General features: G+C 37.5%; 1 long non-coding RNA gene across 3 annotated transcripts in view; it reads left to right on the top strand.

Moving 5' to 3' along the window:
• The window catches only part of LOC109951008, a 432,683-nt gene extending 406,246 nt beyond the window's left edge, over positions 1-26,437 (top strand). The window contains exon 7 of one of the 3 annotated variants that reach the window (XR_005602594.1): positions 18,057-26,437. This is a non-coding gene — a long non-coding RNA (uncharacterized LOC109951008). Of the gene's footprint in view, positions 1-4,299; positions 7,949-18,056 lie in introns of those variants that run through there. The other 2 variants (XR_005602595.1, XR_005602597.1) reach the window with 2 other exon arrangements.
• Positions 26,438-26,892: the final 455 nt, after the last annotated feature.

Below are 26,892 nucleotides of genomic sequence, written 5' to 3'. Positions count from 1 at the left end.
TTCTGACTAACAGAGTCTTGGGCAAGCTTTTTATATGAAGAATATAAAACATGTTAATTAATAAATCCAAGTGCAAACTCATTAACTTAAGACTGTATAGCAGAAACACGGAAACAGTTACCTTTTTCCCCTTAGGATGACAATTTCACAATTATAAACAGAGCTTGCAAAGACACGCTTAGTAGGCACATCTTTCAGATGAGCTAATTAAGAATGTTCTGTTTATTTTTGTTTGCACCCAAGTGAACAGTGCTATTATGGCAGGAGAAACTAGATAATTTTAAAATCCCAGTCACAGTTGGTTGAAGTGGCTAAGTTTAATTTTAAAACAGCGGTTCAAACTCAGGTTGGACACATTTTCTTCAGTATAATTTTAGAAGATAATAAAAATGCAAACCACTCCTGAGGGTAAATCATGTCACCTAGAAGAGGAATTCAGATGTCCTGTTTAAATTAAAAGTGCTGACTTAGAAAAAACAGAAATCATAAAGATTCAGTTATATGCTTAATAAAAGATTTAGAAGCCTCGGAATGCTCTTGTCCAGAGAAGAGTAAGAACTGAACTATTTTTTTGTGTAGCATTTATGCTTGCTGCAGCATCATGTCTTTTGTTATTATATTTATTTGTACCCATCAAAACAAGTCCCACTGGTTACACTGGTGCTTCACTTGGTCATGATGCTTTGTCATCTGACAAGAATGGATTGTTATCAGTGAAATAACTTCAACAGTAATCCCTGCTGATGTCTGTCTGTTCAGGAGCTAAAAATAAACACATGCAAATATTTCTGCTGAGAATAATTCTTTTTATGCTACCTTGTGAGCAATAATATTAACAATAAAGTAGTATAGCTGCAGATGTAGCCCTGAACATATAAAATTTTACAGCAGCCTTTTCCATTGTAATATTAAGGGTCAAACTGCTGTTGTGGCAGGAAAATACAACAATGCAAAATATAGGAATCCTTACTCCCTGTATGAAGACAGTAAGAATCAAGTGAGCTTTCATAATTAGCAAAACACCGCTAGCTGAGCTGCCAGATATATTGTGCGTATGTACATGGTACATTATAGAAAGAAAAAACAATGCACCTGGTTATGCCAGGGAATGTACCAAAAAGCCACATGGCTTTTTAGTAGCTATATTGCTCTACCTTTTCCTAATATAATAATGTTCCTTTACTTGTTCTTAGTTTATTATTATAATGCATCCCAGTGACGAGAAGTCACTCCTTCATAGAAAACACTATTGAAATTTGCTTGCTGTCCTAGGGAAAGAAAGAATGAAATCTCTTTATTTTGAATTCAGTGTTCAAAATTCTACTTTATTCACTATACTTTTAAGCAGCCTTTTTTGTTTAATTGAGAAAGAAAGTATATTGACTATCTTGAAGGTTTAATACGCTCACATGCACTTTTTATGTCTTAGTCATTAGGAAAATCCTGCTTCTTAATCCCTGTCACTTGATGTAAGTTTATTGTTTTTTACATCTTGAGTACAAGAAATTTAAATGCTTTGCTGACAAGCCAGTAAAAAAGTACTTTTGCAATCATTCAGTAACTATGGAAAATATCTTATCTGAATCAGGTTCTTGAAATTTAAGCAATAAAATTTGGCTGATTTTCTTCTGTGACAATCAGTTGTTGAGACGTGTTGATGTTAATGGAATTCCCATCTTTCTTGTCCCTTGCTCTGTCTCTCAGTGTGTGTTTTTCTACATTCTCCTGCTTTTGAACCAATTGACTCATTTAAACTGAAGTCTAACAGGTGTTTGTGCAGGTTATTACTACAAATTTAAGAAAATATACAGGAAGTTAGAAGAGGGACCTCTGTACCTTCTCAAACATATGCCATGCTTTAGGGAAGACAAAGTAATTTTTTCTTCTATGCAATGGAAAAACAACCACTCACATTGTCCTTCCCATCTGACACAACTAACAGGGTCAGGTAAATTCTCTGAATTCGCTTCCCATGTAGTTCTTCCAGAACCACAGCTGCTTTGGGCTGAAATTAAATGGAAATTGCTAAGGCTGCTATTCTGAGCACAACATTATTTAAATCAAGCAGAATGTTTTCCTGGGACTTCCTTGTATTCCAGAAAAATTCCATGAACAGTCTTTAGCAGAAAAAGATTTCTCTTCCTACCTAGTAAATGGAAATTTGTCTACTAGATGCTGTCTCTTGGCCTCCCTGACAAAACAAAAGCCAAATAAAACAAAATGTCAGCAGGTGAAATGGAAATGTAGTGCAGTGAAGTTTTCAATGCATTAATACCTAAGGAGTTATGCAAGAAATCACCCAGTATCATGAGGGGATAACATGATGATGGTAAATCACACATGTGAATGACAGGTACAATTTTAACCTGAGAAATATTTGTTTCTCCTTCAGTAGAACAACTTATTGCACAGAGAATGAGGTTTTGCATCACTCCATATTGAACATTTTTTTTCTTTCTTTAATTAATCTATTTTACTCAAGTGAGAATTTTTGTGTCAAGAAGGCATTTGGTGTCAAGAAATCATTTTATGTTTCCAACATTGTAAAACTGAAATGACTTGACCAGAAAAAGTCATATCAGAGCAAATAAATTTCCTAAATAGGGAAGCCTGCTTACAAATTTAGTGCAATTGGAAGAGAGTAATTTATATTAATATAATTGTACTTGCCTAATACAAATTCCTGAGTACAACAAAATTTCAGGGTGTTCGGTTTTCACACTCTTGTACATTTCTTGGGAAATGAGCTAAGCAAAAGATGGGAAGAGGGAGGACTCAGAATCTGAATTTGTTGTTTCACTAAAACAAAAAACCGAAATCAACATTTTAAATAATGTTAAAATCAGAAAGCCATAGACGGTTCTGGTGTGGTATAGAAGGTGTAACATAGACTTATGTGGGTTGAGCTGGTTGACAACAAACTTAAAAGTTGACCAAAAATGTTGCTGGTCATGTGTGTTAGTTCTCCCTGTGCAGGAGAAAGAGTTATCCTTATGATTAGCTACAGGGCTGTTTAAAGAAATATTAGAATCTAGAGTAAAAAATTAGTCACTGGAGTTCTCCATTTGAAGCTTTCTCTAAGCAATTTTTCATGTGCTAACTTCTTAATGAAAAATTTCCTGTATTTCTGCTGTGATCAAATTAAATGTCAATAGTCAATCTCTGTTCTTCAAACTTGAACCCAGTTCCTTGTTTGGCAAATCCAAAATATGTGTGGATATCAAAGAAGTACTGTAGGTTTGTTAGAGCTTGACACCAAATTAAAAAGAAGCAATTTGGTCTTCTATACCACCTGACACATTCTGACTTCATCCATTTTGGGGATAAAAAGTGACAATGGATATTTATTAGTCACAACACCAGGTCAGCCCAAGATCATGGGAAAAAAAATTTAAAAATAGAAAGAGAATTTGTTGTCAGATGGATATTTTTATACTCTGTGGCAGAATCTTGTTAGAGGAACAGAGTTCCTGAAAATGGGAAAGGTCATCTGTGCATTATTGACATCCATCACAAACCAAGCCCAGGCCTTTGCTGAAAGGTTCTGTATTCAGGCTTGATTGCCTTTTAAAATTGCAGCTTTTTTACTCATTTTTGCTTTGCCCATGTTTCATCTAGAAATAGAAAATCTTTAACAAAGAACAGGTAAGGAGACAAAATGGGCAGTGAAAAGTTAAAGATATCTAGACAAAGGAGCAGATATGCTGAAATATTGCAAAAAATGAGCACCTGTTTCCTAGAGGCTTCATCCAACAACCAGAGTTTTTAACATTATTCATGTGTAAAGAGGATGTAGAAATAGCTTCTCATGTTTTTAAAAGTATAACACATATTGTCTTTAATTACCAGAAATACTACTACTAAGTATAGTACTAACACTATAAGAAATATTTTTCTTTTTTCATGTAATGTTGTGGAGTTGGTTTTTTTTAAACCTGTGTAACAGTGCATATCAAACACTGAACCAAAAATTAATGAGTCAGTAGATTTCTTTCAGAAATTAAAGACAAAGACAACTAGTTCTTGCTGTTCAAAGTATTTAGAGTTTCATTAGCAGATGTGCTACTAAAAATTGTAGTAGGTGTACTGTGAGGTTGGAGAGGAATGGTTTTGCTGTTCCCATAAATTCCTTATCTGATTCTTCTATCTGCTGTTTAATGACATCACTCTTTGAATATTATATCAAAAGCAGCACAGCAATTTCTCTTTTAGTTTTCTTTCCATGATTATATTTTGCAGGTTGGAGAATACACAACAATAATGGTCCCTACCTCTGGGTTTGTGTTTTTTCCCAAAGAGGTGTGATCTGATATCCTCTCTTTACTCCAGCCAGGTGGATTTGTGGTAGTGTGTAACGACAGAAGTCCAGCATCTTTACCCATAAATCGGCCTGGAATACAGCCCACTGAAGCTAGAAAAACGTAACAGACTTGAGTGGCATTCAGGAGCTCTGAAGTGAACACAGCAGAGACCCAGCATGACTGAATTTTCCAAGCCCCACTGCAACGTAAAACTGCTGTAAAATAGCAAAAAACTTGTGTAAAATTCTTGGTAGTCTTCTGTGAATGCTATGCTGTTACTTTCGATGCAGAAATCCTACTTTTAATATCTGAGGATTCCTTCCCTTCTGTTTTGTTTTCTGTTTTGTTTTTTTTTTGACAGGTAGCCCTGAGGAGTCTCACTGGAGAACCTCATTAAGAAGAGTTTCAGCAGTAAAAAATAATGACATAAACCACATTATTTTCCTACTGAGCTCTTGAGAGAAAAATGCAGTGGAATGGGAATAGGTAGAATTTGCTTATCAAACCATTAAAGAGCACCATATAGTTGCAAATAAAGCATTAGGTAATTATTAGAAGTGTGGATTCAAGTTCCAGAGGATAAAAAACCCAACAAAAATCATGCCATAAAAATCTAACCATTTTACTATTTCTGTGAATTCCAGCTAGAAGAAAATGAATTGTGTTTGATTTTATAGATAATGTAAAAAAAATTACAGGGAGAGAAAAAATCATGTGGGACTAAAAAGTTGTACAATTAATTAAACTATTCTGTTCTAGGAAAGTATTATTTTTTTAATCCATGAGTAAAAAAACACTTTGTATTATTTTTCATTGAAATATTACAATAATCATTTTGAAGCTATTTGGTTCAGGAGGTATTCTGTAGTCTGGATTACTAAATGATAGAAGGTGTAATTGAGTGATTAAACTGGCAGCTGGCTTGGTGGAATAAGAAATGTTAGTTTAGACTCCAGTTTATGGTTGGTTGTTTTCTTGTTTTACCCTCAGGAAGAAGCTTAAATGTTTAATTCTGTAGCTTTTCTAATTTTCTACGAAGTTCACAGTAAAGCATAAGGAAACTTTGCCTAGTTTATATTGGCATTTTTAATTAAATGTTTTGTTCTTGTTGTTGCAAACCAAAATTTAAACAAAAAATCAGCAGCAGGAGATTTTAACTGCACAACATTCCTTTTGAGCTGGAGACAAAAGCTCTCATTGGTGTCACTGGAGAAAGTTTATGTCTTTCTTTTTTATCTAAAGCCTGTTTTAATTTGTTGAGTTTTTCTAGCTGAGTTTGTGGTTTAGTCACTTAGCTGAGCCCCTGCAGTTGCTAATGATTAATCTTCACAAAATTGTTGTCTGGGAGAAGATGATTTATCTGTATTTTATAGGCTGGAACAAGGCACATCAGAAACAGTAAACATTTTTGGGGATCTGGTGCTGCGTTCAGTGTTTATGAACAACACTTCCTGTACCTGAGCCAAATGCCTGTGTCGTGAAAGTGTTTTTCTGTGTTGTTGTGCTATTAGTGCACTAACAGAAGGAATAAAATGAAACTTTAAATTCAGTGAACCAGATTGGTTTTGGACTGGCTTTGTGTAGTGCTCTGTTATACAAACTGTAGTGGAGTCTGATTTCAGGGCCCAGTTGCAGCAAAGCATCTCTAATGGCAGCATTTTGACCTGTTTTTCCAAAGCAATGAGGCCTTTCCATAACCTTTTTTATCTGTTCCTCTCTCTGTCTTGATTTGCACAAGCCAAACAACAATTCCACCAAACAGAAGAATAAGATGTTAGCTGAATGCCTTCATACATTTTTATGGGTGCCTGAGGGTCCCTGAAAATGCTATTTTTGCAGAATATGAACTTGAAAACAAAGCTGCAAACAGAGTGGGAGCATATCTTCCACTTCCTTTCACACCTGCACAAAGAGTCATTTCCACATGCCTATGGTCATTACATCTCCTCTATTTACATTTGATTGCATGTGAAGTGCACATTCAATAAAAAGCTGGCTAGACTGAATTTTGAAGCTGTCTTGAAGCTGCTTGTTATACCCATTTTTTTGGTGAATCCAGAACATAGAACATGTAGAATTATCAACATCATAGAATTAAATTCTTGCTCTTTGTTTAACTTGGGACTCCTAAACATATACCTGCTTTACTAAAACCTTAGCTGTGAAAATTTGAACTAGGTGAAATAATTCAGGCAAACAAAGCCCAAGCCAGATACAATAATTTAGAAGCAATATACTTTTTCATGAGTATTCTAGGAGCTCAAGTGGGAAATACTGACTCATTCCGCAGAAACTTGAGCTCAATTCTTACCACATTCCTAACCTAACTGTGCAGATTCACCAGTTCAGCTGCATTTCACATAGGCAGCTGAATGCGTAGGCATTTCTTTGGGTTTATATTTTTTTACTGAATGTGATATGAGCTGAGAGCTGATTTGTTTGAGCCTGGACTTCTACTGAATGTGAACCTTGCCCTCCAGGTTTTTTAATTCTTGATTTTCAAAAAGCTTCATCTTGGTCATGAACTCTGGGGTTTTAATACAAATTGTTTGCATCATTATTTCTAGAGGAATGATTCACTAGTTAAAAAGTAACAGAGGGGAAAGAAAAAACAACAATAAAAATGACAACCAAGCTTAAGGGATTTCAACAGAAAAGCAATAACCTGGATCCCTCTAGAGGCCGTTTGTGTAATATTTGGTAGGAAAAAAAATCTGAACTTGTCTCCCAATTTGCTGTCTACAAACAAAGGAAGCTTATCTATCTCATGTTGTTGCTTATTAACTTTCCAGTGCATTTCTGTCTGGTGGTGAAAGCTGCATAATTATTGTACTTTCTCTCCTTCAAACTAGTTCTTCCTTAGAACCGAGCAATGCAGCAGGAGTTTCTGCACGCACTGATTCAGAGTCTTAAATTAATTCCTAAAGGCATGTTTCCTTGAAAGCTGTTTTTAGAAAGCAAGTGTTTTATATCAGAAGCCAGTTGAGGCACCAGAAAGTTAGGTTTCCACTTGTGGTAGTATTGCCAAGGAGTTAATTAAACAGGCCAAACAGGCATATGGCTACTTTCCCATTTGTGTGCATTGATTCTGATCTCAGGCATAGTGAGAATACTCCTTTGTGTGAAAAGCCAAATCTTAAATCCTGTAAGAGACAAGACAGACCATTATGATGGTGGAAACCTGCAGGCAATTACCCAAAGAGGAGGTGGTTTCCTTGGAAAAGAGCAGTGCTCAACACAGCACGGTAAGGAACAGAGCTTTCTGAACCCTTCCCATTGCTTCTGGTGTACAGTAATTTCTCCACATTAAATGCTTCCTGAGGCTGAGAGCACTGCTATTCCAGTGTCTCACTCAGGATAATCTCCTCATTGGGGGTGTGCGTGGACATAAAGGATAGAGATCCCACTGGTGTACCAGCAGTCTCTGTGACACAGCAGACTGTGAAAAAAGTGAGTGAAGTATTGGCAATGTGTCACAATCTGTCCTTCAGTGATTGATTGAAAAACCTCGCCACAAAAAAACCCCCCTCAAATCAATTTAGATGGATAATTGAAAAAAATCAGAATGTCTTCATAGTGATCTTGGTCAAATCCATCAAGGAAACCTTGCTGCCAAGGTTTTTGTATGTATTTTGTGTAATTTGAGTTGATGGTATGTAAATACTTTGCAATTAAAATGCCCTTTATAATATTTTTGGTTCATCTCTGGTCCTTATTCTGTTTCTCCTGAACATTTGTTGTTCTTTTCTCCTTTCTAGAAAAGTGCTATAGTCCTCTATCACTGTGTTATTCCATGGGATCCTACCAGCTATTTAAAAATCAATTTTAATTTCTTAATTAAATTAATATGAAGACTGGTATATCTATTATACTTCAGGCATGGAGAAAAATAGTTTTTGATCATTCATTTTGTGCAAAATATCCTTTTGTACACCATGAAATATAATTTTATCCACATGAGTGAAAGCTGATGAGGTGCTTTTGAAGAACTCTTGGCTAAAATTACCAGACATATTCAACTTTGCTGTAAAGGTGAAAAGAATAATGTTATAATGAAAGATAAAGATGTGGGAGAATACTCATAAAGGGTATTTACAAAAGAATTTATAGAGAGCACCATCTTTTTGTGCAGCATTATGATGCCTAGGGAAAAAACTGTAACTTGTGTATATCAAGCACTACAATATAGCAAAACATAGGGAGATTATGCATAATCTGGATTAATGTTTTTACCACAAAATGTCAGCGTACCAGACTAGAATGATCTGGGGTTCACAGAAAGATCTGGTAGTGTCAAAATGTCTCTCCCTTACTTTTGTTCTGGAGCTCAGCCAAGAACTATTGATGGCATGGGAAAGACTCCAGTGGGTCTGGTCTCATTCTTCACTTCACTCTTTTCTCCACTTTGCCTAAGTACCACTTTACATTTTGCCCACGAATTCGTTCAAAGTTTCATTTCAGACCAGGAAGTATATTTGAAAGTATGTGAGCTGACACTGGGTACTCGTAAGCAATATAATTCTTTTATTCTGGCTTGATCGGCTGGCCAATTGATTTATGGCTGTTTACTACTGTTTTGGTTAATTAAGTCGGAAGCAGTAACTCAGGGGCTGCATCGCCAGCAAGGGGAGCTCTTTGCTAGCCTAGGGAGGTGTGTCCTCACCAGGAGCCTTGCTCTAACCTAAACTGAAACTACTGGAGAGCTGGTATTCAGTTTTCTTTTGGCCCTTTTGCAACTTTCACATTGTGTTCCCGTACTGTTGGTTTGTAAAACAAGGGGATGATGGCTAAAAACAGGTCATTTATACATTATTTTATTTCCATGGAGATTTTATGGCTTTTTGATTTGACAGCCAGATACTGTATTTATTCCCTTCACCCCTTAAAACAAAGGGGAGATTTTAACCTTTCATTTTTAATTTATGTTTTTGTAATAAATATATCCTAGTAGTTTTAGTAAAATGGTACAGTTTGCCATACCAGGAATATGGGGGATGCAGGGGACAGTCTTTCTGTACTTTTCACACTATAGGCTCATTGCCCACAGATGAATGTTTATAGGAATATTTCCTTAGAGCAGGATGTCAACCCAATTTTTCCATGATCTACTTTGTCGTTTCATAAATGGTTTAAAGTGTAGGGCAGTGAAGAATCTTTTAGTGAGAACCAGTGTTCCAATAAGCAACTTTATTTTAAATTCTCCTTCTTTTCTACTGCAAACTGTCTTGATTAGAAAGGATTTTAAACTAAAATATACAACTTTCCAGTCACGTAAAGGGAAGCACGGAGAAAATTTCATTCAATCAAAGTGAGGTGTCAGGATTAGTTTTATAACTCAAATTCTCAAATGAATCCTGCATGAAATCCAGACTGAACATAGCATTTGCCTGCTAATGCTAGAGGTATTTTTCTTTATGTACTTTATTAGTGTTGAAGTCTCATTTATTTGTGCTGGCATGTGGTTTACTTGGTGTGTTACTCCATGTATGCTGGCAGTGTTTTATCCAAATCATTCTATACATCCATTGGTTGGTGTTAAGTTTACCAGCACTCTGAAGGTCTCTCATTTTGTGCATAACTTATGCTCTGTAGTGCTTGTGCTTGTTCCCTCAGAGCCCACCACTGGTCTTACTCCCCCATGGTAAGAATGCTATTGCCATACTTAGAGAAAAGCAAGTCTATTTTGGCAGGGAAAATATATTAATTTAGGTGTGTAATTCTAATTTAGTAAGACAGAGGAAAATGCATCCTCTCCTCACACGTCCTTGTGTGCTCAGCAGGGAACCTGTTCTTTCCTCCTGCTGTGCCAAGGATGAGTAGAGCAGGGAGAATTCACCACTCCTTGGAGATGGCTCCTTCTCACTCCATGGCTTCAAACTAAAACTGGAGGGGAAGGGAGATTGGATTTCTGAAAAAGTTTAAAAGAGTTTCCTTTTCTCAGTGCTTCTGAGGAACAGCAATCAGTAAATTAAAAATGTTAGTCACGTCAGTAACAAAAAAGTCCAAGAAAGTAGAGTTTACATCCCCAGAGTATGGGTGGAGGCACAAACTGTGGGATGGGCTAAGTGAATTCCCACCTGCTGAAGTTGGAAATTGTGTCCGGCTCTCTTGTACTCAAATCCTACTCCATGAGGCCTCTCACTTTTGCTCCTTTTGAAAATAGTCATTTTATGAGCTATCAGTACCTTTTCTCTGCTTTCATTGCCATGACTGAGTTCCCTGGAAATGCTTTGTAGCCTTCCATGCCTGGCCAGCTCTTTACAGCCCTGGACATATTCAAGCAGAGCTTTGAAGGAGATCTGCTTAGACAAATCGTGTGAACTCTGGAAACAACAGAAATATCTTCCAGCTTGGCTCCCCTGTCCCTGAAATCTCTTGGGGCTTCTTACCTAGAGCTGGCTCAGCAGCTTTTGAACAAAGATGCTGCTCCCTCTCTTCTTCCTGACCCATTCCATTCTGGAAGGAATTAGGAAAAAAAAGGAATTTAAAAAAGCATGTAATCATAAAATGCCAATATTAAATAGCCACAATCCTTCCCTTGCAGAGGTCATTTCTCGAGTGGGAAGGTAGAGAAAAACACTGTATACAAGGAAAAAAATGCTCCCTAAACAAGCACTGAGAAGAGATCTCTGTAACTAAGTATGAAATGAAGGGGAAACAGTCTTCATAAAATGAGAGAGTGGCTCATTCCAGCTCTCCACAGTACTCTCACTCCCTGTAACCTGTTGTGTTTCCCAACCATCTCAGAAACCAAAGCTCCTCTGTGCTTTCCCTGATGTCTTCAGGGGACTGATTGTTTTTCAGAGTACAAAGACCTGCTCATTTAGCTTTCAGGGGCTGTCAGTGGTGCTGTGAAGCCACTCGTATATTCAGAAAAGAACACTTATAGATCTCTGTGGGATCACCTTGTTTTACTACTGCTACAGCACAGTGAGGCTGCGCCTCAGATCACTCCCAGGCAAACCTGGCTTTTGTCCTTCATAAAAGTCAGGTCTCCCATAAACCACAACTCAGTTTAGAAACATACTGAGGGACTGTGGCCTGTTACAAAGCAAGGAAGGCAGAAAATAGTTTCACTCAATCAGAACAAAACAAACAAAAAACCCTTCTCTGAACACCCAGTGCAATAAGCCTCAAGGCTTCAGTTACTTGTGCTCCTCTCAATTGTGCGTGACTTTGTTAGAGGATTCATTAGTTAAGGCGAATGAGTGCTTGCCTACACACTCTCATCTCCATAACTAACACACCAGCACTTGTCTCAGAGCATTACAGTGACATTACATCAGCTGAAAGAGCCAACTGTGATTTATTAGACTGCAAAACAAAAAAATATAAAATTATTTAGTCTGGATATGGGGAGGTGAAAAAACGTTGGCCTCTGATCTCATGTATTTCCTTAGGAAAGGATACAGTTGTTCTGCCCAAATCAAGGCCTCTGTATACTCTTTGCTTTATTTTTGTATTCAAAAGTACCATGCAGAGCAGGCTGGATTTTATGGCTCTATGCTAACATTCTCTGTCAATTTACATGAGCATTGAAGGCGGTGTCAAAACTCTTGAAACTCAAGCTAAGGAGCAACTGACAAACTCATACCCGTACGTTCTAATATGGAGAGGTGTAACATTAACTCCAGTGGAAGAGTGCAGGGACTGTAAACTGAAGAAGTGCTTAAATGCTCTGATGCTTCCCTCTGCCCTGTTTTACATCAAACTAGTACAGTTGAATTGAATGGGAAAGACAGAGCAATGTAGCCATAATTCATGGCCAGACAGTGCAAATTTAACTAAGACAACCTCCCCTTTGAACTGAGTCAGTGTTGGCAGCTTAAATTAAGTCAGGGATTATTTTGTAGCTTTGTGTTTGTGTGCTGCAATCAGACCTGGAGAATGTCCCTCAAAAGAGATACTGGAATGACTGGAGCCACTTTGAGTTACTGGTGTTGCAGGAGAGGCAGTGAGTGCTGTGGTGCAGAAAGTACTGGGTGGGTAATCAGGTGCAGAGAAGGGACTGATGCTGAAAGCCCCAGCTGGTATCAGCATTCAAAAGGCCTGCTGATACCCAGCTCCCAGTGGGAAGCTTCCCATTCCACAGGGCAAAGATATACTTCAAGAAATGTTTAATGGAACAGAGAAACAAAAGTAATTAATTATTTTGTCACTGCTCTCATGTTGTTCTGTAAACAATGGACAAGTTGATTAAATACATTATTTTGGTAAGTATTTTGATGTTTAATCATTAGTTTTGCAGGTTAGGCTGTTAGATAGGTGTAGTCTCTAGATGTGCTGCAATTGTTACCAAATAGAGAAATATTAATTCCCAAGTAAGACTTCTTTGGGCCATACAAACCACAGAAGTAAATGTTATTGTGGTCAAATTTGGATGTGTTTTCAATGATTTTCATGTAGGGGCTTTGGGCAGGGGTTTATTTCAGAAGCCTTTGTGAAAATAAAAAAGCAAACTCAAGAAAGTAACGGGTTATATGAAAGTTCAATCACAAGGAAATAGTTAAAAGAGTTGAAGAGTTCCTTTAAGCTCTCTAAGATTATAGTGGAGTTATAAAGAGGAGGACCGGACTGACCTCAAATAGAGTAAGGTAAAACTCTTCAAGAACAACTCTCTTCAGAAAACTGAGCATGCACATATGGAGACTTCTGCTGTTTCTTTAAACATTGGTGGTTATGGAAAAAACCACATTCATAAATAGACAGTGTGAGATCTACTGATAAATTCAACAAAAGCAATGTTACACCTATTGCAGAGAACAAGCCTGACACTTTAATGAATGCCCAGAGCAGTAGATTGAAGAGAACAGGTAGATAGTTACATCCATTGCCTGCTGTCTTCCTTCTCCCCTGTCTTTTAGAGCAGTCAGAGTTGGAATAAAAAGGGAGAGATTTTCTTCTTTTGGAAAGGACTGAAAAAATAACTCTTTTTCCTTTATGAAAATTAGGGATACCATATCTTCTTTTATTATTATTTTCATCCATTTTTATTTCCATCTCTAGTGCAATACTTCGAGAATAGTTGGAATAAGTAGAGTAAAATTTTAAGCAAAAGAAAAGGTCATTCTGTAGAAACAAATATGAAAAATAGGTCAGTAAGCTGTATCATAAACCATTCTTTATGCTCCTCTGGTAGTGATAAAGTTATTCAAGACCCAGAAAGTGTCCCAAAGGTTATCCCTTTGGAAAAAAACACACCAACACTGGATAAATATTGTTCTACTGCATTGTGTGTAAACCAGAGTTCTTAAAAAATAGTGGAGCACAGAAAGGAGGAGACTGGGAACCTTCAAAGCATTCAGGATGAAACTGGCCCTACAGGCCCCAGGGCCATCTGTGGATGGCTGTGGCAGAGCTGCCTGTGCAGCCCTGTGCAGGAGCTCCAACCCTGCTGCCTCCCTGCTGGGGCCAGGGGAACTCAGTCCTGCAGCCTTGGTGAACCACCTCTGCCAGCAGCTACTTGCTGCTTACAGACAAACTTCCTTGGGCATGTTGATATTTGGATTAAAGCTTTTTGCCCCTCTCAGCCTGCAGAGCTGCAAGGAATTCACAGTGAAGATTCTAAATTACATAAAACAATGAACAAAAAATCCATCCTCTTAAGAAGTTTTTGTGTCTCTCTAGGGTGCTGAGGTTGCCAGGCTGGTTGTGTAGTAGAGCAGAGAGCAGGGGAACACTGGTCCTCTGGTTTTGGGCAGGTGGTCTGCAAAATTTCTCTTACTGCATTTTCTGCCTTTCAAAACAGGTCTTGTTTAAAGTTAGTAGCTTTTTGTAGTACATGTGTCTGTGCCTTTCTTAATGTGAGCTATAGAAATTTCAGTCTTTATAGACTTGGGCTGCAATCCTGCTTAGTTAGAAATCCATGTCTCTTTTGCATTTTGTTTGCTTCTGTACTCCATTGGGAAGTTAGAGGGCATCATGTCTGAAGAGATTTGGCCTCTCAGGAGAAATGCAACCCAACTTTTGGTAAGACTGAAACTTGTAGGCAGTCACTAGTAAGGTAAGGACAGCTGTTAATGCGCTGTTGGTTGAACTCTATAGTACACCTGCAGAGACCAAGGAAAACCAAATTTTCATGTCTGCTGCACAACAGTTACTGCTCTGAATGGTATGCCATGTATCCAGAAATATGCATAACACTGCTTGGGGAAGTGTCACTGAGTGAGATGGAAGGGCTAAAAATCCATTAATGCCCTAGTAAATCTACTCTGAAGGCAGTAAGGGCTAATCTGATCTATTGAAGTCTACAATACTTCCCTGGGCAGATGATTTACAGTGCCTTCAAGTGCCAGTGCAGATCATCGCTGCTGCCGGGGGTGTCATGGGGCACAGCCTCGGTTGCTCAGTTTGCAGAGCAATGGCACAATTGAATTCTTGGTTTCAGTCACAGGCAGAGGTTTTTCATTTGCAATGTACTTATTTTCTTTTCTAAACTTTAATAACATGAGTTAATCATCCAAGTCAGATTTCTGCCTGCTCTGTTCAAGAAGGACGAAAGGCGGTTGATGCTGTGAAGTCTGAGCTGTAATCTAAACAGTGCTCAGTTTCAAGCATCAGAATAAATATCTCTGTGCATCTGAGCTTAACCCATGATCCTTTTCCTCCTGACACTCAGTGTCAAATCCATCGTCTTTCCCACATTGTTCAGGAAGCCTTTGAATGGCATATTGCAAAGCACAATGGTATCATAACTGTGTGTGAAACCAGTCACAGATGGCTGTCACCTGGATAGAGACCTGTTCACTTTCAAAAACAGAATAATTGCAGATGGTAAATGTCCTGTGCTGATTACAGCTTTGGGCCCTGAGCCTGATGGTGCAGGGCAAGAATCTGGCACTGCCACCAACGAGAACAGGGAACAAGGATGGCTCTGGGGACCTCCCTGCTCACCCAGACACTCAGCTCCCCTGGCATTGGCTCAGCCCAAAGCTAAAGTCCCTGCTGAACAAGTCAACTTCTGCTATGAGCAAGATAAAAGACACAGAAGAAAAATGCTGTGACTCACTCTGGGCTCAGGGTCCTGACATGCCTTGGTATTGTCACTGCTCTTTCAAAAATCAGGTCTTATTTTTCAGACTACATTAGAAGCTGTGTGATGCTTTGGCACTCTCACTGCTGAGCAAAGGTTATTGCATCCAGTGTTAAATCAAGGGGTGCATTATACTGGAAAAATATTATTTTGCGTAAATAACCTTTTTGAACCATTCCATGTCAGTCTCCAGTCTGTTTCTGGGACAGAAACATGCCATGTTCCTCCTCATGGAAAAATCACATAAATAATAAAGAAAAACTGGGAACAAGATGACTCAGGAGTCAGATTTCTGATTCTGAGGCCTTTACCCAGCCATGGGGAAAATTGCTGTTCTTCGTTCAGCGTCATGTAAAATAAGAGTTTGTTTACAGATAAAAAAATAGCGAAAGAATGCAGTGGAATGAGTATAAAACTCCACATACTGACTCTGCTTACTCAGAAAGAGTAGGTAGTCTTGTATAGATTTGAAGTTCTTTTATGTTTGTTTTGTTATTCGGTAGGGACAATATTTTTTTCCTTGTTTTGTTGTTTTAAGGTGAGAACTCTTCCATAGCCTTTCATGCTTGGTGCCTCTTAAAGAAAGATGGAATTTTATGTGGTATACATTTTTTCTCACTATTTCGTCTTGGCTAACCTTTTTAATAAAGTCTCTGTCCAAGAGCCAAATATAAATTTGAAACACTGGCTTCAGTGCTGATGGCTGAAGCTGCTGTGCCAGTGGATATCCCAATGACACATGCATATCATATTCTGGTTTAAACCTCTGAATACATGAGCTTCTTTTTGCCCCCTCCAAAGGGGTGTAGTTGGCCCGTGACAGTTCTGTCCTGCAGCTACTATTGCTGCCAGTTTCTCATATAGTGAAGTATAGGATTCCAGTGGTGCTGTAAAGTTCATCACTTCTGAAAAGCATTTCTGCACATGCAGGACTGTAAAGTGAAACTTGCCAGGTGGTTTCTGTGCTCAAGCACATCTGCTTTGCCTCTCACACCTTCTTCTAATTGTAAATACTGTTGGTCCTGGGCTTCAGTCTCCCTCTTACTTTCCCCACTGAATAATGTGTGAAATTTCTGTAGTCTGCTCTGAAATTATACCTAGTTACTGTGACCTGTAGAGAGGCAGAGAGGAATTTCACACTCTTTGGTATGGTCTGTGATCACAGGTAAGAAAATATTACGCAACCAAACACACTATCTCTTCTTTATTGGATGATTCACCTTGGTTTATATAAAAAAACATATTTTACAACATAAAACTTGCTGGAAAAAATTAAATGGAAGTAGTTAATTTTTAGGCCTATTTAAGATTTTGAAAATCTCAAGGCAGTTTTGTTTAAAATGGCAAAATATTTTGAATATGCTGTTTTACAAGTACCATAGGTCCTTGGAAATATCCTTTCATGGAATGTGGCCTTCTAAATGTTTAATTTAACAGCTGATAATAGGATTCAGGCTCTTCAGGCTGAGAGATTTCAGAAGTTTATTCAGCTTGTTTATCTAGATGGAGCAGGGCCAAAGAATGTAATTGAATAAACAATGGTTTAATTAATTTTTCAGTCTTTCAATAGAGCGCATTTGTACCTGTGAGTGATAGCCTCTTCGGCAGATGTTGGTTTCAGATCATAAAGCAATGTTCCACCAAGGAGACCAAAAATGGTTTTCCAGTCCCCATCTGTGTTTCACTTCTGAAGAAAGTAGTAGAAACTTTCTCTATTTTGTTATACATGACATAGAAATGCTGGTTTGAAAGTAGTTTGTCTGTCACTTTGACATTAACCCTTTCCTGGGGGAGGGCAGCCTGGGTGTCCACACCAGGTTTGCACAGCACTTCCAGCAGCTCCCAAGGAATATGGGCTTACTGGCAGCTCAGGCTGGTACAGGATTGCCTGGGAGTGTGTGTGGACACTGACAGGCTCTGGCTGGGTTGGCAGGGTCACATGAAGTGCCACAGAAGCATGGCCTTTGTTTCCTTCCTCCCTTCTGAATGCAGGGCTGGGAATAAGAGAGAAGTCTGAGCAAGCAGAGTTTGGCCATTCCTACTTCTAATATGTAGTTTCCAGCTTCGGGGTTGTACTTTTGGCTTGGTGTTTTTACTTGTTTGTTTTGACTCTTTCTACTGAAGCAAACAGAGCATTTGTAAAGTGCAGACACATTTTGAAAAACCACAATAAAACGAAAGAAAATCACAATAATTAGACTGAGTAAAGGTCAAAGATAGAGTTGGTTAAAGTCATCACTCAGACTTGCTCTGTAGTTTTCCTGCACTGCATCCCAGCTCCTCAGCCTTTTGCTGGGCACTGCCAGTCCTGTTTGCTTGATTGTCTTCATGTCTTCATCTTTTTTTAGAAGCTCTGAGCCCACAGCTGCATGAAGAAAGAATACACAGACAAACATTAAGATTTCTTATTAAACACAACATTGCTTTTGAACCTCAGCTAGGCTGAAGGAATCAGACTGAGAACTTAAAACATCCAGTTTTTCTCAGATTTGTCTTACAGTGCCATTTTTAGGATCCTGATATTTTAACATTTTTAATTAGTTCTTTGACAGTGATTTCAGGAAGAAAGGCAAGGATGAAATTATTGAGAAACTGCATTTGCTGACACAGGTGGTATGACCGGAGGATCATAGAGGTGATTGGCTGCTAGTATGAAAAGGTCTCATTAGGAATATTTTATGTGTTTATAACAATGTGTTTACATTGCCCTTTCTGTTTTTCAGCTCCATTGATACTGAAATACAGTGGAGATCTAACTGCAAGAAGAGTTTGGATGGCTGTTTATCAAAATAAGAAAAGCACCAGCAAATTTTTTCATTCTGATCAGACCAAGCATATGTGAGAAAGTTGATTACATCATCTGATAGCATCTGTAGATCATGTGGATTGAAAAAAAGCAGCTCAGGATCTTTTCCAAGGAATTAGAATAATAATGGGTGTAGAAAGTCCTAAGCAGGTTTGTCTCCAAGAAAGGTGTTTTCAGGCCTGCACCACTCTGAAAAATAATCAACTAATACAGCAACTAATCACTCTCTTAGTAAGCTCTGCACAAGAGAAAAGTAACAGAGAAAACCTCTCATCTTCCTCCAGAGACAGAAAGTTTGGGAAAGAGAAAGCGTAAGGAGACAACCATTGATGTGCAACAGCAGCCAGAAGCTGGGAAATTGTGGAAAAATTGGCTCAAAGCATAAAATTCAAACTGGAAACTCATCAAGCAAGATGTTAAAAGTGAAAAATAGACCCCACCTACCCCATGGCTGATACAGAACTGGGAGCGGCAGTTATTGAAGTGTTGGCTGGCTCTCTGGTGGGAAGGCTGGGTCCTCTCCACCCTGTATTCACTGAAAAAGCCTCTGGTGTTTGCTGGAATGTCCTTTGTGCTAATAGAGTTGTCTCTGGCCTGGTTGTCTCTGTAGTAGGAAGTTTCTTCTTAAAAAGAAAAAAATGCAAAACCAAGAAACAACAAAACCAACAACTAAAACCCACAATAACAGGATTTAGAAACAAAACCAAAAAAGTTTATAGTACCAGACTGGCTGTTGACCTTTTCTGTATGCAGATTGTTGTTATTTATTTTTGAAATATAGCACTAAGCTCTGGATTTATTCATGAATGTTCTGAGAAATTTACTTTCCTTTTATTACTGGACAGAAGAACCCACAACTCTGTGGTTTTTTCTTTCACTTTCTGCCTTAGTTTGAAAGATTTATTTTTTTTTTTTTTTTTTTTGCCTAGTCCCTCTGCATTATATTTCTTGGCTTTTTACAGAAGTACAATTTCTGTGCTCCAAACTTTTCCCACATAATATAACTAAATCCATATGTCCAGTTCATACAATTGAACATGAATCTCTGGCAGAAGCTCTCTTGAAATCTGGCTACCACTTTGGCATTTTTCATGAGATTTTTACCCATGCAGCTCTGTTCAGCAATTGGAAATGAAAGCACCTTCTTTGCTACTGTAGACCTTAAATAATTTTTTTTAAGACTTGATTCCCAGTTTTTGCATTCAAAGCAGAGTGACCTAAAAATTAGCTGTTTGGTTTTCCTAGTCCTTCTTGTTTTTCAAAGACATGATAAAAATTTGAAGACATTTCTTTAAAAAGGTATGGAAACTCCTGCCTTTTGCCTAATGTTCCTCTGTCCTAATCCAATTTCTTCGAAAGACAGGTTGGATCAGCAGCTTGTATTTGGTTGCAGATATTGGTCTGACTCTTGTCTGCTAGGCTGCATGAGAGCTGAAGAAGTGGAAGCAGTGGGTTGTGGGTTGTGTTTTTCCACCACATTTCAAAGCAACACATCTTCTCCATCAAAATTAGCTGTGCCAGTTTTCTGCATTTGATTTAGACAGGAAAAGTCACAACAGTATTCAAGCTTCTGCAACAGTCAAAGCTTTTTCAGTTGCCTTATCTGAATGCTGCCATTTTGTTTTATATGCCTGTGAAATTAAGTTCGGTTTTCATGAGTCCTTGTTCTGTGACCAAACTCTGTAAATGAAAAAGATTAAACACTAAAAGACATGTGCACAATGTGCTTCTACTGCAATGAGCTCCCAAAAAAATATCAAGCTGTTAAAAATGTCTGAGCTAGCAAAAGGAGTTGTAAGGAAGTATGAGTGTTTCCAAAGATATTTGGAGAGAATATGTGTTTATATAGTTAATCTATTTCAAATAAAGGCAATTTATCTTGTCTGAAGATTCACAAGGTCAGTAATGGAATTGAATTAGAAAAACAAGAACAGGATGCTCAAAAACTGTTACATGTTTAAAAACAACGCTGGAGACTTTCTATTTTAGAACAAGATTTAATTGTTTTCTGTAAAATGCACTGGCAGGACAGCCATTTTCTCACTGGCAGGTAACAGCAGTTCCAAAAAAAGTGCTTTCTCCTATGTAGCTGTAGGAAGCATTGCTGCCTAGAAACTAGCATGGTCATTAATCAAAACAAAAAGAACAAACTGTTATATAAAGCAATAATTTTACTAGGCAAGTACTTCAAGTTGGCTTAAAATAGATGGTCAGAACATATTACCCAGTTCTTGGTTTATTGTCTCCATAAAAACTTGGAAGGATACATGTCTACTCCAGTAATATTTTTTTTCCAGGCTCAAATATAATCTACTTCTGCAAGTGGTTTGGGGGGTTTTTTTGGTGGATTTGTTGGTTTGTTTGTTGGGTGATTGGTTGGTTGATTTGTTGGGTTTTTTAATCTTTCTGGTTCTTGCAGCATTTTTTTCCTTATTGGTAAAAATTGGCTTCTTGCTGTGGGGGTTCAAGCACACACATTGTCCTCCTTGATTGTGCTGTATCTGAAAAGGAGTAAACACCATCAAAGTTTCACTGGGGGTGTTGTTATCAATAGGTACCATGGAAATGTTTAAGATAATCTGAAGTAGTCTAAGCATAAGTAACAGGATGAAAGCAAGCAAAAGGAAATTTATGCTGGTCCTTAGGGGAAAACACTCTTCATATTGCATCCTGTTAAATTACATAAAAAGTCACTAGGAAACAGGTAGGTTCTTGGAGTCACTGTCAACTGAAATTTGAGATTCACTCACAGGAAGTTGTTTTCTCAGGAGAAGGGATTTTTCTGATCTAAGATTAACCTCAACATTTATTGCAAATGTTCCGATTCCATGGTCCTTGCTGAGCACTGGTCACTTTCTCAGTTTGAGTGTCCAAGTGCCTGGCTTGTCTCTTTTCAAGTCAGCACTGAGAATCCCTGTTCACTGGTGACAATACCATTCGTCTGGAAAATATTAATTGAGCACAGAGACATTTCGGAGACTAAGGAACTACTGTGTTGTCTCAGCAAGTATACAAATTATACAGATCTTTCTTAAGCAGAGGCCTGTAATTGGAGTTCAAGCAGCCAATTTTCTCCTACCTCACAGTAAGTGGGGAAGAGGAAATAATTTAGTTAGAAACCTGAGTTTAAATGAGAATTTATTTGGTTAGAAATAATTCAACTATTTATTTTGGTGGCTTTACTCCATTTCGCAGAGGCTGTACCAAAAAAAAAGAAAAAAAGGAGTAATAAGAAATTAATTAATGGAAAAATAAAGTGAAATTCAGATATGGTGTTGTAAAATATTTAATATTAATATACTAAATTTATCCTACATGGACTACTTATTCATTCCAGTAAGCTGCTTCTTCCATCCAATAAGGTAAAAAATGCTTCAAGTATGCTCCATGTGATACTTTCCAATTCGTATTTGTCTGGGCCATAAATAGTTGTAATATCAAGTTGTTACTTAAAGCAGATATATTTTTATGTAATAAAATTAGACTTGGTTGAAACTGATGGGTAGAAAAACTGCCTCCACCTGTCCCTCTTTGCTGTCATCTTTGTTCAGCATTTGGAAACCAACAACCTCTAAGAGTGTCTTAGAAATCCCCCTGTGATACATAGGAAGCAGCCAAGTGTCACTACTGGTCTCTGGCCTGTAAAGCTGCTCAAACCCCACAGATGTGATTTAAACAGCTCAGAACTTGCTTTTACACAAAACTTGTTGTAAGGAAGCCAAATTGCCCTTTTCTGAAGCCTTGAATTCATAAAAGACACAATTGGTATAAAGCCACCATGTCTTCTTAATAATTGTTCAGCCTTAGGCTAAATACAGCTCACCATGGCCAAGCTCTCTGCTGTATCTAAAAAATGCTATAATTAATAATTTGAAGTATTTTCTGAATACTTTTTAATATTATTTTATATTATTTTATTATTATATTATTTTCCTGTATATCAAAAAAATTTTATTTTTAGCTTAAAACCTGCTAAAAAATACCACACTGTAGGATGTGAAAAAAAAAATCATTCCACATCTGAACTGTACTTGACCTATCAAAAATTCAATGAAAAATCACTACTAGCCTGAGTTCACAAAAATAACGGGCTGGTGTTTTCAGTCAGCTGGTACTCAGAAAGCTCTGTAGTTTTCTCTGAGCTGTGACATTGGCTTAGAATATTCTATGACCATTTATTCATCACCAAGAATTAAAAATGGTTTGTTATTCAAGTATGAAAATAGAACAATACACAATTACTGTCAATTCAGTAGCTTCCCAGCCCAATTAACTGGTTTAACTAAATTAACTGGTTTAACAAGACTAATTTTCTTCCTGGAGAGAATGGACAGGCAAAAAATCAAAACAAAACAAAACCAGAACCAAATAAACAAATTAAAGCCACAAAAATCCCTCTGTGCTCTTTAGAGTTATGAGGCTGATTCGCAGAAGCATTGAATGCATCTGCACACTGAAAGGGTTGGAAGATAAAAGCACAGGCTCCAGCACCAGAACTTCTTGCCTCAAATCAGAATTCTGAGAATAAATCAAAAGTAATAGTTAGGTGTTTGATAGATTTAAACTAGTATATAACTACCTGCATCAAACTACATCATTTGGTATTAAAGCCTTTGAAGAGCTTTCCTCATTTTTATGAATGTAGCCTGAAAAGATTCGAGCTCTGCAATGTTGGTGTTGTCAACAATCTCCTTCCAAATTGTGATAAAATGATTTTCATAGGAATCAAAAAATTATCCTGAAAATAACATTAATTAAATAGCATTTGAAGTTTTGGGTTTTTTTTCTCTTTCAGTGTTCCTTCTGTAATTACTCTCTTCTCTCCTTATTCATGTAGGAATTTCAGTCCAAGAAGCACTAGGTGAGGCTTCAGAGGTGCTTGGAAAATGTTGGTATTTCCATACATCACCAAGTACTCATTGCCAATGGATTCCCACTTCTCCTCATTCTAAGAATTGCTGAAAGTCTAGGAAAGAAGCTGTATTTCATTGCAGTTTATCTGGATATTTATCATCATAAAATTTAGGAGATGAATAATTTCTGCAGTAAAAATAATCTTTGTAAATACATTCTATTGCACATGCTGTTTTTTCTTTATCAGAGGAATTAACATCTACTACTAAAATCCACCATAAACTGTAAAAATTAAAGAGGACCCTAAACCATAGTTCTAAAAAGGACATAAATCAATTTAAAATTAACAATAGGCATTCTAGTTGAGCTGTTTATGGCCATTCATATTAAAATTTTATGGGAGAATAAAAATGTCAGTTATTTCTGTGCTTCTGATCATCAACTTGTACACTTACTCATTAGTTAGAATAAAAACAATAAAAGCAAACATCCTTTTTGAGTGAACAAACCATCTAAAATTTAAAAATATTTGAAATTAATGACACGGAAAACAATGTATCCCAAACAAGTCTATACAAAGTTAATATATCTCAATGTAAGTGGGCTAGGCATGATCAACTATTAGATTAAAAATTATCTTTGATAAGAAATCTCCACTAGCATATTTTGTAACAAGTCTTTCACAGAAATACTCTTGATTCAGAGTAATTAAATTTCTTGAGTGACAAGTAGCAAATATCTGAAAAGTGATATAAAATCATTGCTAATAAAATTTGCAAATGACAAAAAAATCCTAATAGAGTAGCAATACGTGTGTCAATCTTACAGCCCAGCTTGGGTGAGCAAGCATGCTTGATGTAATATCACAAATTCTGACTAAAAATTCAAGTTTGTATATTCCATAGAAATTTCTTAACGTCAGCTGTCTTTGGTCACATGGAGTCTCCTGTAAAATTTTGCTTTGGTCCTATGTGTTGTTGTTTTAGCTGTCCCGCGATTTTATTTGAGTTGGGGAATTTAAAAGCCTCAAAAAATTTAAAGTAAGTAAGGCTGGTTTTCACATCCGAATGCAAAATATGGGAGTTTCACAAGGTTGCAACGTGAGGCCAAAATCAGAGCTGTTTTTCCTAAGTCTGACACCAAGGCAGCCGTGAGGATCTGAAACCTGTGATGTGATTCACACCATATCCACTTCTTTTTGAAACTAGATGAGTTTTCAGTAATCTTGTATTTATTTTATGCTTTCTGTAACTAATATTGAGCTTCTAGCCTTGCCCTTGTTAAAACACCCTGTTGTTGCAGAACTCCACTTTGTAATGACTCACACTTGCAAGATGCTTTTCTGTTGAATGATGACAGTGATGCTTTCTTTATTCTTTGTTTAATGACATATTTAATGATAAATAGTTGATAACTGAGAACCAAATTCTTTTATGTGACTAAAATAAGAGATAACCAGCTCAGACGAAGTAATTCCTCCGTGACCTTAGGCAAGAACCTTCAACTCTCTGTAGCTAACATCCTTATCTATAAAATGTGAATGGCATCACTTCATTTATTACCTCAAAAGAAAGCAACAAAAGAGCTTTTTGCCTCCAGCACTGTGATAATGCACATCTGACAGGCATTACTGTTCATGATCAAAGAAATTAAGGAGTACTACATGGGACTAAGCAATTACTCTATACAAGTCCAAGGCTTTGAGTGTTTTACACCTAGACACAAGCATTTCAAGCTTTGAGCACTTATGTAGAGATCTGAGAGGTTTTGGTTATTACTTTAAGACAGGCAAACAGTTGCTTTTCTGTTCAGTACTGAACCTGCCATGTGAAGAGTTCAATTTTTGAGTGCATTGCATCTGATTTCCTTGGTGAAGGGAACAAAGATCTCAGTCACTGGATTCTCTGGAGAGGTGTCTGTGAAGTTTAACATGCCTTCAGGGAACATGCAAAATCTACAACATGTCCCTTTTCACCACATTGAGAAATTCCACACCAGTAGCACCATGACTGGGCTGCAGGCATCTGTATGGAATGCTTGTTTTCTGAGGTGTGAGCTTGAGGAATATTTTTTACTTAACAGTGGTTTTTTTATGATTTAAGATCACCATTTTAGTTATCAATAATTACACCTTACAGAAAATTGAGTGTTGATAAATGCACAATAAGCACAAATATCTTCCATGATTGTAAGTGGGGAGAATGATAAAGGCCACAGTGTCTAAGAAATTTTTATTGTCATTGCCAGTCTTGAGTATTAAAACTATAAACCATTTCTAACTGCCTTGATCCAAGGGATTGGGTTCATTTTTCTTTCTCTTCTAAGCTGCTCAGTAAAGTAGTTCATTTTTTTTCTCATGGTTTATGACTTAAACATTTATTTATTTTTAATACTATCACTTACTGTGTTATTAGTCCTCCTCTAACCCACAGCTCATCTACATCTTATCTTGCAGACTCACAGAAAAGTTCCTCCTCTCTCAGGCACACTTCATCTTGCATATAGGCAACACCTTCCTGCTAAGCCATTAATAAACATCATGTAGTTGTGCTTCGACCTGCTTGAAGATCACAAAAAAACAAATACAGCTAGAACATATGATGAATTTAACTAATTATTTCTTTTGTAAAGAATTGTCATTGTTTAGGACAGAACACGTCTTCATGGCACTCCTAAACCTCATCATACCTTCATGTTGTGCTTTCCACGTAGAGACATCCAAGCACAGTTTGCAGCACAGTTATAAAATAAGCATGGCTCAGTTCTTACACCTTTCTTTAAAGAAAATCTGGTGCAAACTAGTAAGATCTTTCCTTCTGGTCTCTGCACACTGATTTCCAGGGGAAATGAAGCCAGGCCCATGCAGGCTCCAACATTATCTTTCTGGTCTGACACTTGATCTGGATAATTAGGAGCCTGAGACCCACCAAATCAAAGAGACCACCCTGGGAAAAGTATACAGTTATCTGAACTTGGATTCTGAGCTTGCATGTGCTTTCAGATAAAAAGGAACTCCTTGCAGGACTCTAACTGGCACACTTATATTGTAGTAGCATTTAAAGTTCAGCTCTTTTTGTTTTTCTTTCTAAGTTAGGCTTCATTTGGGGGATTTGATTTAAATGAAACCCAGAAGAAGACAAGGTTGCCATTGTATCGCTCTGTTATTGCCATATAATGCCATCCATCATAGATTAAAAAGGTGATGGTATGATGTTTCCCTGTTTGGGTGCAATGATATTCAATATGCTTTTTGGAGAGCTCTGTGGTCAAAGTCAGAGAAACCAGAGCTTTCTTTCTGACCTTTCTCATGTCCTTTGTAGAATTTTGATAGAGTGGGAAAATTGCTTCTAAGTCTGTAAGCTCTTCTTAAGGCAGATAAAGGGATGTGGAATTTCTGGTATCAGGTTGCCAGTATCTTGAAGAACAAGAAATCATTTAAAAGTTGACACAGTTTGAGTCCTTTATTTAAATTCTGATGTCCTGTAAGTAAATGTTGAGTGCCTGAACTGAGTGAAGTGGAAGTGAAGAAAAGTGACTTAAAAGTTTTTTTTACTGTTCTCTAAAGAGATGACTTCATTTCAACTTCTTTCTCACCCCCTGCCATGAGTGTGGAGGTGCTGCTGCCCCCAAAGAGGGCACCTAAGAAAAGGCTGGCAGCTTACTTGAGCTTTTGCATCCTGCTCTGGGCTGCTTTTTTTCATCTGTACTTTATAAATTGATCACAGCTTGCAGGCAGAAAGGCCTGCAGATTGTAAGATGGCTGCAGTCATTAGATTTAGTCTGCTTTTTATAAAAGAAAGTATAATGCAGGATTCAGTAAAAAGGTAGGCAAATGGCTTTGCTTCATGTGCTCTCCTTTTTAAAACTTACAGAGTAATGATGAGCATACTAAAGAGCTT

The sequence above is a fragment of the Corvus cornix genome, chromosome 9 (genome assembly GCF_000738735.6).
Source record: "Corvus cornix cornix isolate S_Up_H32 chromosome 9, ASM73873v5, whole genome shotgun sequence".
In the NCBI taxonomy this organism is placed as follows: Eukaryota; Metazoa; Chordata; class Aves; order Passeriformes; family Corvidae; genus Corvus; species Corvus cornix.
Note: the sequence above shows the minus strand (reverse complement) of the source record. Positions and strands in the feature narration are given on the sequence as shown.